General features: G+C 42.8%; 1 long non-coding RNA gene across 1 annotated transcript; it reads right to left on the bottom strand.

Annotated features, from left to right (window-relative positions):
- Positions 1-468: 468 nt before the first annotated feature.
- Positions 469-8,128, bottom strand: LOC131904540 (uncharacterized). The gene is made up of 3 exons (XR_009377755.1): positions 8,032-8,128; positions 1,273-1,616; positions 469-612 (listed from the first exon to the last, which is right to left on the bottom strand). It is a non-coding gene; the product is annotated as an uncharacterized LOC131904540 (long non-coding RNA).
- Positions 8,129-9,905: the final 1,777 nt, after the last annotated feature.

The raw sequence follows: 9,905 nt of genomic DNA, 5'->3' as shown, positions 1-9,905 counted from the left end.
CTGTATTGTGCATCTTGTGCTAAAAATGCAGCCGGAAAGCCTTACCCCAGCACCTGCCGCTAGACACTTTACCTCACTCCTTGGAAATCCTTCTAGTCCACCTTTGCAGCTTTAAGTCCCCTGGAAGTGAAACAGCACAGTACTGACTGTACTAAAAACTGACTAATAAGACCCCGATTGTTCCCATCTATGTTCAGTGCTACTCAGCTGTGAGTGGGAGTTGGCACCCCCACCTCCCTCTCCATCCCCACACCCCATTCTTGTGATTGGTCATGTTAGGAACTTCCATTCTTTCACCACACTGTCCAATATGATGCCAGAATGACTTACTATTATTATCCACGATTCTGTCTTGATTTTTTTTTTTTTTTTTTTTTTTTTTTTGTAAAAACTCCGGACAGCAATCTTACATGGGAGACTTCATTTACTCTGCAGTTTTACAAGGAAAGTGGAGGTGAAAAGGTTCAGTGACTTGGGGGCACAGTTCTCAGTAGCAGCTTAAGGACGTGGACATGGGCATGCAAGTGGTGTACCAAAGCTCCTGTTCTTTTCTGCTGTATCCGACCAGCCTCTTGAATTCGGACCTGACCATGAAGTTCATTTCTAGTTCCTCTAAAAACAAATAAGAAACAAACAAACTTCCGTAAGTATATGCAAGAATTCCCTGCCTGCTTGCCCAGCCCCCTACTTCTATGCTATCTGCCTGCCACTGGCAACACTTCCTTTCTACCTTACAGCTGATTCTCCTGCCCAAACACCTTCCCGCAGTCTACCGCCACAGGGAGGATGACACACACACAGTTCTTCCTAGTGCACACTGGCTCTGTGGTCAACCCTGTCTCTCTCGGCTTCTTTATAGCTCTCTTGGATGTTTTATCTGCCTCAGTAACATCAAATCAATGAGGATCTCTCCCACAGGCATGTGCTCCTTGACTTCCACCTCCTGCTAATTTCTCCACCTGTCAGCGTTCTACCTCCCTCAAGGGCTTGCACAAACACCTCTTTCTGTCCTAACTCTTCCCACATGCCTCCAGGTAAAATCAGTTTCTGTTCTACTTCCCTGTTGTCTCACTGCATTTGACTTGGAATACCTTTATTGTGGCACTTAAGCCAATCTGGTTTTTATTACAGTTATAGTCTGGAGTGTGGATGATATGCCTGTTTCCCGTATTATAGAATGAGTCTTGGAGGGCAGGAGCCATGCTGTGTTCCTCTTCATGCCACAGAATCAAGAACAGTGTCTTGCTGGTTGCATGATCTGAATATACTTACGACTTGTATTGTTAGATCATGTTGATAAAAACAGGAGCTTGGTGTGTATTGAATCTCTACCCTCTTCTTTCCTAGGTCATAATACATTGTTCATTCTAAATCATTCCTTGAGGACAGGGATACCAATGCCCTGGATCCAAAGGAAGGCAGGTGGGAGACACAATTGGAAAGTCTACTTGTGTCCACAAGGGGGAGTAGTCGAGGGCATGCAACAGCTGATCTGGAGAAGTCTGTCACTGAATTATGGTCCTGGTCCTATCCTCTTTCAACGAACTTTGTGTCCAGGCTGGTTTTCACTGCAGTCCTCGCTCTTGTCACACACACTGCCACCTTTAGATGCCAACCTGCCCAAGAAGGAAGATGGAGTTTTCGTTTTGTTTTGTTTTTTAACCTTCTAGGCCGAAAATTGCCAAATATCTTTTCTTTCCCTGTGTCCCAGTGGACACCACTTACTTTTCCTGTGTCTCATTTGAAAGCCTGTAGAAAAGCAACAGACCCACTCTCCACCCTCCCAAGGCAGCTACCAGGTTACCTGAAACTGCGTGTTCTGCTTCCACAGTGAGATGAGTAGATGAATTAACTAGTTCTTTAAAGGACTGGAGGGGATCAAGGTGAGCTTCTGGTACTTTCCTCAAATCCTCTCTCCCACCCCCACCTCTCTCTGTCTCTGTCTTGTCTGTCAGTCTGTTGGTCTGTCTGTCTGTCTCTCTCTCTCAAACACACACACACACACACACACACACACACACACACGCACGCACACACACACGGGGTCGGGGGAGAGTGCGTGTGTGTCTTGGCTCACAGGCGGCGGGCAGAGGCTAACACTTTGGAGTTTGCCCCTTCTTTCCACCCTTACGTGGGTCCTGGGTATTGAACTCAGGTCACGAGGCTTGCATGGCAAGCACCTGTATCTGCTGAGTCACCTCACCAGTTCTCTGACACTTTCCTTGATGGGAAAGAAAAATGCCAGCGGTTCCCTGATATGGCGGCACACCAATCCAGTGCCCAGCAGGGCTTCCCTCTCTTAAGCTAGGACAGGGTGTCTCAGCAGTGGGACTCTGGCATTTGGGATTGGGTAATTCTTTGAGGTCGGGGTAATCTTATTCTATCTAAAGTCCAATTGGGTAATTAGCAGTATTCTCAGCCCTTCTCGGTGTTTTATGAAAATCTTTCAAAGGATCAATAAGGCATTTGGAATAAGAGGATACCTCTATTGTCAAATCCTCACCCTTCTTCAATTTTCAGCTACACACACACACACACACACACACACACACACACACACGCACACACTCCTGAGCATACACATGCATGCACAAGCACACACATGCACACACAGCACATTCATGTTCTTTTTCTTCCTGAAAAGCTTACTATGAGCTTCTAAATGAAATGAAGGTCTCTCGTGGGTGATCACTGGAGAGTCCTGAAGAAACTGTCCAATAGCTTGTGTTTCTGTGAAAGGCGGCGGTGCACGTTTGTGTTAGAATGTTTCTTTATGATGCTTTTCTCTGGTGTTAAACAGCCTGAAGTACCATATGTTTCTTAATAAAAAGCCATGTAAAAACCTACATTAATAAACTCAACTCAAAGAAAAACTGCCCCAAGACAGCTCTAACTTAGCCTTTTTATGGGCTTGCCAACAATTTCAAGATTGTTTTAATGAAAACAAAATTTATGTTTCTGTCTTCATAGACCACAGCACAGCAGTTCCCTTTACCACCACTCAGTTCACCCTTACCCCACTCAGCCCAGCCTCCAAGCCCCGCCAATTCTCCAGTGCCCTACAGAAGGGTCACTCACACCTTGGCAAGTACGTTACTGGAAGGGCTGAGCCATCTGGAACCCCTTTTTGCACAGGAGTGTGTGCATGCACATATATGTATACACACACTCATTGGAGCTTGCATGATCACATGACCAAATAACCACTTACAAGTCCTTGCCTGCTAGCATTCCCAGCCCACTCGATCTTGTTTGGGTCCTGTGCTATGCAGACTGGGCAGAAGGACTATAGAGCTGATGGCTTTGCAAGGGGAAATTCCTTGGCACCTGGCCTAATAGAGCATGTTTCCAGATTTAAACTCTAAATGTGTTGAATGGGAAATAGCACAGCTTTCAGACCACCATTCATCATTCTGTATTATAATTGCTTATTTACTCGCTGCTCTTGGCTACTTCATAGAAAGTCTATGAAAGTGGGTTAGACCTTGTTGATTACACATAGCCAAACTTAGTATATTGCCAGGTTTATCAATTAGACTTCAATACATATGTACTGACTGATTTGATTACTTTCAAATTCCAGGCTAGCCACAGGATATCTCTAAATTCATCAAGTTTGTGGATCAAATGAATGAAAAGAAAAGACAAGTCAGAGCTACAGTGACAGCTGTATGATAAAAGCTAATAAACAATGAGCAATCGTGGTCACAGCCTGCTCGTGACACTGTAACAAATTACCCCAGACTGCAGTTTTTTCTCTCTTATTAAAAAAATCATACAATATATTCTCATCATACTTTCCCCTCCCCCACTTCCTCTCAGCTCCTCCCTACCTCCTCATGCAGCCAACTCCACCCCTTTCTTTCTTTCTCTTTAAAAAAATGAACAACAATAACAAAAAAAACCACAAACAAAAACTCCACCAAAATATACTAGCAAAAGACCAGTAAGTCAAAACAATGTCCAAACAATGCACTATGAAACAAAAGGTCTATAAAAATACCATTGAGCTTGTTTTTTGCTGGCCAGCTACTTCTGGGCATGGAGTCTACCTGGGGTTAATATATCCAGAGAGTTGCCATTGGAGAAAACTAGTTTTTCTTTGCAAGCAGGCATCAGTTGTAGACAATGTCTTGACTAAGGAATGGAGCCCTTGTTCACTTACCCCTTTCAGTTTTGGCTTGAACCTGTATAGGTAGGCCCTATGCATCCTGTCACAGGCTCTGGGGGGTCCTATGTGCATCAGTCTTGTGTCTGGAAGACAGTGCTCCTTGGTCATCCACCATCTTTGGCTCTTACAAATCTTTCCGTCTTCTTCTGAATTGATCCCTGATCCCTGAGGGGAGGAGTTTTATTCCATTTAGGACTGAGTGCTCCAAAGTCTCTCACTCTCTGCACATTGTCCAGCTGTGGGTCTCTGTGTGTTAGTTCCTGTCTACTGCAATAGGAAGCTTCTCTGATGATGTCTGAGTGAAGCGCTGATCTATGGGTAGAGTGGGATGACACTAGGAGTCATTTTATTCCTATGTTTGTTCGTATTATTTATAAAGACAGAAATGTTTCTCACTGTTCTGCATGCTGGGAGTCCAAGATCAAGGCACCACAGGGCTACTATTTGTTGCTAGCACTACATTGTTTATCTTGGGAGCTTCCAGAGGGAACAAATGCTATGTTCTCACATGACTTACATAGTTCTCTCTAACCTTTTAGCCCCAGCCTCCTTTAAGGCACTAGTATCATTGATGAGGGCTCCATCCTAACCAATGTCATCTCTTAATACTGTTGCTGTGGGGATTCAGATTCAATAGTGATTTTGAACCAGTCGAACCATAGAAATTTTACTTTTGTTATTAGTAGTAAATTTAACTATATGCACATGAGGCCATTTGCCCCCTCCAAATCTTAGTTTTTAATCCATCAAATGTTTCATGATACATGCCTCCTTACTAAATTACCATGGTGAATGGAACACCCATGGCAGGTGCTCAATAAAGCTTACTTTTTCTAGTTCTCCTTTCTGAGTAGAAGTAAAGAGCACTCTTATTTCTACCAGCTACCTGAACTCAAGATCACTGTAGTCCCCTTGGTGAACATATGACATAACCTGTCATTATAAGTAAAAGTGAAGGTGAGAGTCTATAGCAGTTTTGTGTGCTCATAAAGCACGGAAAGGTGGTACCCAGCTCTATAGGGAATAATTGCATGTTTAGAATCTCCCCTTTAATTGCTACCTTTTTCTTATGTATTTATTTTTGAGAAATACTAGCTTGTTACCACAAAGGTTATATATAGTATATATAAAAGTAGCGCCATTCACTCTTCACAGTTCTAAAGACAGAGGAAAGATATTCCTTAAGTTTGTTGAGTATGGCTGTGGTAGCTAGAAAAGGCATCTTTTCTTGGGGCAGAAGTAAAATTTGGGATACTAGGTTACCATGGCTTGACATGTCTTACTACATGGAGTTATAGTCTAATAAAGCCTTGACTGGGTTCAGTCCTTCCTTCCTTCCTTCCTTCCTTCTTTCCTTCTTCTTCTTCTTCTTCTTCTTCTTCTTCTTCTTCTTCTTCTTCTTCTTCTTCTTCTTCTTCTTCTTCTCTCTCTCTCTCTCTCTCTCTCTCTCTCTCTCTCTCTCTCTCTCTCTCTTCTCTCTCATGGTATGGAAGACTTCACATGTGGGGTATCTTTTAAATATTTTCCCTTCTTTTAAAATATTTCCACCATTCTCATGTAGAGATAAAAGAGTAGGTATAGTCCTCTGTGGCCACAGAGACAGAGGCAGAACAAAAGACAAAATCTTGGGTCTGCAGCAAAAGGACGTTTCAGCGCCATAATGTTGTCACAGAAGAGAGTTCCTGGCTTAAAGCTGGGGGCTGCAAGAAGTACAGATGTGGTCATTTCAACAGAGATGCTGCACAAGAAGTTCCTAAAGTGGGGACTTGGACTAATGGCACATGATAAACTGCAGTGTCTGGGGCTCTGTGCACGCTGCAAAGCCTTTCTTATTCTTGGCCTGCATGGCCGCTCAGGCTGGATGGATTCACACATGCTGTTCCAGGATGAGAACAAAGAACCTGATGTTGGTGTGTTGCTGTCTGTGGGGATGATCCCACACAGAATGATGGAGCCTTCCAGTTAAGTGCTTCATGGCTGTGCCTTAGCGCTGTTCTGCTAGCTCCTTGTCTTGTCCTTTTTCCTTCTTCTTTTATCACTAGGCCAGTTCCCTCCTCTCTCTGGTTTTCATCCACATGAAAAGGTTCTGACCCTTGACGTCTCTGGACTCCAGGGCACTGCACATGTCCTGACTTTTGTTGGTCTGCTTGGTGTCTGAGTTTCTGCCTTGCCTTGATCTTAATTACAATTTGAACCCAATCCCCACGTACATGAAAATTTACTGCAATAGTTACAGGATTGCCCTGGATTCGCATGCACTTAAATCCTCATTTTTGACCTTCAAGTATATTCTTCTAGATTGGTGTTAACTATTAAGTGAAAAGATTGTGGCCCCCACATAAGGAAGGGTTGGCTCACAGTTTGTGCTCAGTGACAATTGTGACAATAATGACTGCCAGTATGGACAGGATTTTAGTTTAGGCTCCCCTTGCTCAGTCACATGGATATGCCCCACCTAATTTAATTATAAACACATTTCCACATGCTGTGATATTTGCATTATAAGCCTGGGAAGACACTTCTCTCTTAGATTATCAATATAATGAAGTTGGACCTCAGAACTCAGAAAATCTTTCCAAAAAAAGGCTAACTTACCAGTAAGATATCATTAATATTCAAAATAGCACAATCCCACACTGCACATTTCTATCAGAACAACACTAGCACACAAAGTGTGGGGCCCTCAGATTCCACCCATCTGTGAGGTGCAAGCCTTTGGAGTGAATGTGTGATGAAATTCATGAATTTTCAAGTCTAGAAGTCGGTCCAGCAAAGTGAGATCATCTGTCCGTGCTGCAGAACTACCGCTCACTGCTATGTTCTGTGTTATTGTTCTAAGTCGGGACAGTCGCTTAAAGCGAACCAGATAGCGTACAGGTTCAGACAGGAGGGCCGTGTAAACGTTTCTGATGAAACCAGCACAATGCATTCTTGTTAGGCAGTGGCCATTTCCTGAAGATGTCCACAAGTCTCACATTCATTGTACTATCTGAAGAGGACTTGAACCAAACCTGACTCCACAGTGTTCAGCTAGACCTAAACCCAAATGCCAATGCTTTAGTAAACTATACTGAACCAACTTTCCAAGAGGAAGGAAGAGAAACTACTTAAACTGTGTGATTTGAAGCCAAAACTATGTTTTATGAAACTATTGAACTGAAACAAAACCAGATCAAAATATGCTCTGAACTGAATTTAAACTAAACAAATAAATTTTTATTTCTTTCAAATTGAATCCCTGGCTGCAAATAAGACTTGCTTTAGTTCATATGATATTTAATTTGGAGTGTGTGTGTGTGTGTGTGTGTGTGTGTGTGTGTAGCTTATCTTGGACAGTTATTGTCTCAGTATCTGTTCTCACTATTCAAAATAAATAATGATCTCCACCTATGTCAGTAGAGTTACTTTGAGGATTAAATTTAATATGCAAATGTTATTGCCATTAGTCCTCATCATTGTCAGTTCTACATTATATCCAGCACACAAAGAGTCAATTGTAGGTCCTCCAATATGCCCACTGGCCACCAGAGGGCAGCAAAAAGGTAGAAACCCTTCCTGGAACACATTGGAACTTGCCCTATTTGTAAGGACAAGCAAGAGGGCTTACTATGTGCCAAACACACTATAAGCCCCGTGGTTACGTTAACATAATTATTCCTTAAAACAATGCAAATAGGCAGGTTCTGTTATTATTTCTGTAGATTGGTTATGTGGGGCAGATGAAGAAAGTGAGGCAAAGAGAGGTGAAGAATTTTATCTAAAGTCACACAACCAGAAGCAAAATTAGACACTGCTCACCCCACCCTCCCCTCACTCCCACTTGGGCAGTGTGGCTTCGAAACTTACATTTCGAAACTTACCCTTCATTTCCTTTGGAGATCATGAATGTGAGAAAGACTCTGATCTTGGCGTTGTTCACATAAACATGGATGACTGGATTCAAAGATGACCCTGCAGTAACCAGAGCAAAAAGCATCAAAACCAGGCCCAGAGGCACCTGATGCTGTCAACAGTGCTGTTCACGATAACTCACAATGGCACTAACCGAGCAGACTAGGGGAAAGTTCAACAAGGAGGGAAGAGATGCAGGGACACAGAAAGAAAATGTTCAGGACTGTTGCCCTTGACAGAAGATAATACAGTCATGGTGGCAGAGTCCAGATGGACTGTTCTTCTGAAGTTGCAAGTATGTCTTCAAATTTAAGGAGCCAATACTAGGAAAACCACAGGGAACTGACTCCTCTCCACATCACAGCAATTTTCTTTTATTGTTGTTTGCTCATTTTTAAAATGAAAGAAGAAAAGAATCTGTCTTTGTAATCCCTTTCAAAATAACTGTCCATACTAATTCCCCAGCATTTTGATTTCCTACCCACACTTCAGTCCACCACAGTGGCTCTTCTACACTCGTTCTTTCACTGAAGCGAGGAACACTTGGGTTGCCAGTTTTCCCCTGAATGCCAAGTCCAACAGCTAGCCACTTGGCCATCTTTGCAGGTAGGCCTACAGCATGTGACATCCTTGGCCACTCCTGTCCAGAACTCCTAGTCCTGTAATGGTTTGAAAGTCCCTGTTGGAAAATCCTCAGCCTAGACCTATTCCCTGGCCCTCTGAGCTCCATTTCTTAGTCTGCTTTGTTGCTCCTCTGTTAAATAGCGCAAAGCCATCTCATTGGTCTCCCTCTCCCTGGTGTGTGCGTTCCCATTCATCCTTAGCAATGTTAGGAACAGAATTTCCTAAATACTAATCTCATTCTCTCTTCCTTCAGGTCATTCATTGGCTCCTGTTTCCTACATCATAAACAATATTCAGCATGCCAGTAAAGATTCCTCTAGGCTCCTTGTCTATAATTCATACACGTATGCCTCTAGTCTGTGCATATAACTAAAGTTTCAAAGCTTGATTCCCATGCTTTTTTTTCTTTGCATCTTTCCAAACAGTTTAGTCTTCAATAACTACTCCCCTGAAATCCTTTCCTGTAGATAGAGATGCTTCTGGCCTCCCCAGAGAGCACCAAGACATCTTAGCCATGGGTAACTCACAGCCATGTCTTCTGTGTAGATGCTAATCTAACTTAAGCTGCTATCTCTAGAACCTGACACAGAGACACCTAACATATATCTTGTAAAGAAATGAATTTCCTTAAGTGTAAAGAAAACAGCCAGCAGGAGAGAGCAAGATGCCATAATTAGTATAACCGTGCTTACAAAATGGTCCACAGCTTGAAATGGAATCTTGACTTGGAATCTATCACATCAGTTATTACAGGTCTGAAGGACAGCAGTGATGCTGAAAGCCATAAATTATAAGTCAGATGGGAGTTATCCTATTGGCTTTATTTTGTTATCAATGAGAAGGCAGCAAGAATGTTAATGAGAACCAGCAGGGCCCAGCCCAGCCCCAGGAGCAGCCTATGCAACTGGCTTTCCTCTGTCCTGAACCACTCAGCAGAACAAGTCTTGACAGTTTAACATGGAGCAGAAAATATGCTTTCTGTGTAGGTAACACAGCATTTCACATATATGACTAGACTCATGTGGATCCAACTACTTTGTTTGTTTGCTTTTCTTGCTAAAAAGAGTAGACTGTATCTACCCTGCCTCACTCCCATCTGCTCATTTAGTAGTAATTTAATAGTCTGAGAAAATGTGCATAGGTCACTTCCCCACTTGTTTACTAAAACTTCGGAGAAATACCACTATTGCCTTCATATTGTTCTGGACAGAGAGCAGAA

Source organism: Peromyscus eremicus, chromosome 2 (assembly GCF_949786415.1).
Source record: "Peromyscus eremicus chromosome 2, PerEre_H2_v1, whole genome shotgun sequence".
Taxonomy (NCBI): Eukaryota; Metazoa; Chordata; class Mammalia; order Rodentia; family Cricetidae; genus Peromyscus; species Peromyscus eremicus.
The sequence above is the reverse complement of the archived record's forward strand: the minus strand, read 5'-3'. Positions and strand labels throughout refer to the sequence as shown.